General features: G+C 44.9%; 1 long non-coding RNA gene across 1 annotated transcript; it reads right to left on the reverse strand.

Annotated features, from left to right (window-relative positions):
* Nucleotides 1-266: 266 nt before the first annotated feature.
* Nucleotides 267-1,678, reverse strand: LOC142301593 (uncharacterized). The gene is made up of 4 exons (XR_012752840.1): nucleotides 1,563-1,678; nucleotides 1,436-1,481; nucleotides 495-586; nucleotides 267-390 (listed from the first exon to the last, which is right to left on the reverse strand). It is a non-coding gene; the product is annotated as an uncharacterized LOC142301593 (long non-coding RNA).
* Nucleotides 1,679-1,938: the final 260 nt, after the last annotated feature.

A 1,938-nucleotide genomic window follows, 5' to 3' on the forward strand; every position in this document is an offset into this window, starting at 1 on the left:
GTTCAGGGGAAGGATACAAGAAGTTGGCTCATAGATTTAAACTGTCAGTTTCCACTGTGAGGAACATAGTAAGGAAATGGAAGAACACAGGTACAGTTCTTGTTAAGCCCAGAAGTGGCAGGCCAAGAAAAATATGAGAAAGGCAGAGAAGAAGAATGGTGAGAACAGTCAAGGACAATCCACACTTGGAGATTAAAGGCTCTACCACTCACAATATAGGTGCTATGGGGATAAAGAATCATATAGTATAGTAAAATGAACCCCAGCACTCGAATGAAGACAAAGAAGGAATATGCGTGAGTGATTTTATTGACTGACACACTGCAGAAGGAACCTAACCAGAGCAACAGCACCAACGTTTCGGCATAGAGCCTTTCTCAAGGTTGTTGCCTGAAAAGGTGTGAAGACAATAACAATAGTGAGTGCATTATGTACAGGTGATACACAGAAATATATACAAATATTCATGAAGAAATACTGCGGATGGAACGTACATCACTGGTCAGAATAGGGAAATGCGGGTCTCGAGGGACAACCGGAGATGGACAAATAGAGGTAAGGTTCCACACGTATTGCAGAGTGTGCTCTTAATTACATGAAAAAAGAACAATTAATACAGGTAAAGTAACATTATGTACCATGGGATATAATGGTCAAATGACATAGATAGGTTGTTTGTACAAAACCAAATTGAACAGCCGGAGCTAGTATCAATACCAAGGAGAGAAAAAGAGAAGGAAACAGGAGAAAAAAGAAGAAAGGAGGAGAAAGAAAAGAGAGAGAGGAGAACAGAGGGAGGGAGAGAGAAAAAGGAGAGAGAGAGAGAAAAAGGAGAGAGAGAGAAAAGAAGAGAGAGAGAAAAGAAGAGAGAGAGAGAAAAGGAGAGAGAGAGAAAAAAGGAGAGAGAGAGAGAAAAAAAAGGAGAGAGAGAGAAAAGGAGAGAGAGAGAGAAAAGGAGAGAGAGAGAGAGAAAAAGAGAGAGAGAGAGAGAAAAGGAGAGAGAGAGAGAGAGAGAAAAGGAGAGAGAGAGAGAAAAGGAGAGAGAGAGAGAAAAGGAGAGAGAGAGAGAAAAAAGGAGAGAGAGAGAGAAAAAGAGAGAGAGAGAAAAGGAGAGAGAGAGAGAAAAGGAGAGAGAGAGAAAAGGAAAGAGAGAGAAAGGAGAGAGCGAGAAAAGGAAAGAGAGAGAAAAAAAGGAGAGAGAGAAAGGGAGAGAGAGAAAAGGAGAGAGAGAAAGAAAGAAAGAAAGAAAGAAAGAAAGGAAGAAAGAAAGGAAGAAAGAAAAGATGAAAGGAAGGAGGGAGAGAGGGAGACGAAAAGAGGAAAAAGAGAGAGAGAACGTGAGAGAGACAAATGGAGAGCAGTGAGAGAAGAAGGCAAAAGAGAAGCGCAGCAGGTTAACATAGTTAGCAACAACAGAGAGGTGGGTGCTACATACCGTAGGTGAAGGGGTGACAGGATCACAATGTGAGGTGAATGGACGCCTAGAAAAACAAAGCAGCAAGGTGAGATTAGTTGGTAATTTGCATCAGTGGTGGCAGGGGAGTGCAGGGCAGAAGCGCTACCTGCAGTGGAGATCCGGAGCTGGCACAGTGGCAGGGAGAATGGCTGCAGCGGCGTGGAAGTCTCTGCCGCACGGCGCCATTATAAGGAAGTCGGCAGTGAAATGGGAGGTGCGTGACTTCCGGTGACGTGCGCTGGGACGCACGTGTGGAACGCACATAGTGCGCATGTCTGTGACGTGCGCGGTCACATGACAGTAAGCCGGGCAATGGGTGGGAAGAAGGCGGTGAGTTAGAAGGGCGGGGATTACCTGCTGTAGAGCGTGAATGGGGGTGTGCCTTTAGGAGGATGTGAGGGATGGGAGAAGGTCAGTTGTGCGATATCTGTAAGAAAGAAGACAGGGGGTTAATATCATTAGCTGACAGGGGACATGTAAGG

The sequence above is a fragment of the Anomaloglossus baeobatrachus genome, chromosome 1 (genome assembly GCF_048569485.1).
Source record: "Anomaloglossus baeobatrachus isolate aAnoBae1 chromosome 1, aAnoBae1.hap1, whole genome shotgun sequence".
NCBI lineage: Eukaryota > Metazoa > Chordata > Amphibia > Anura > Aromobatidae > Anomaloglossus > Anomaloglossus baeobatrachus.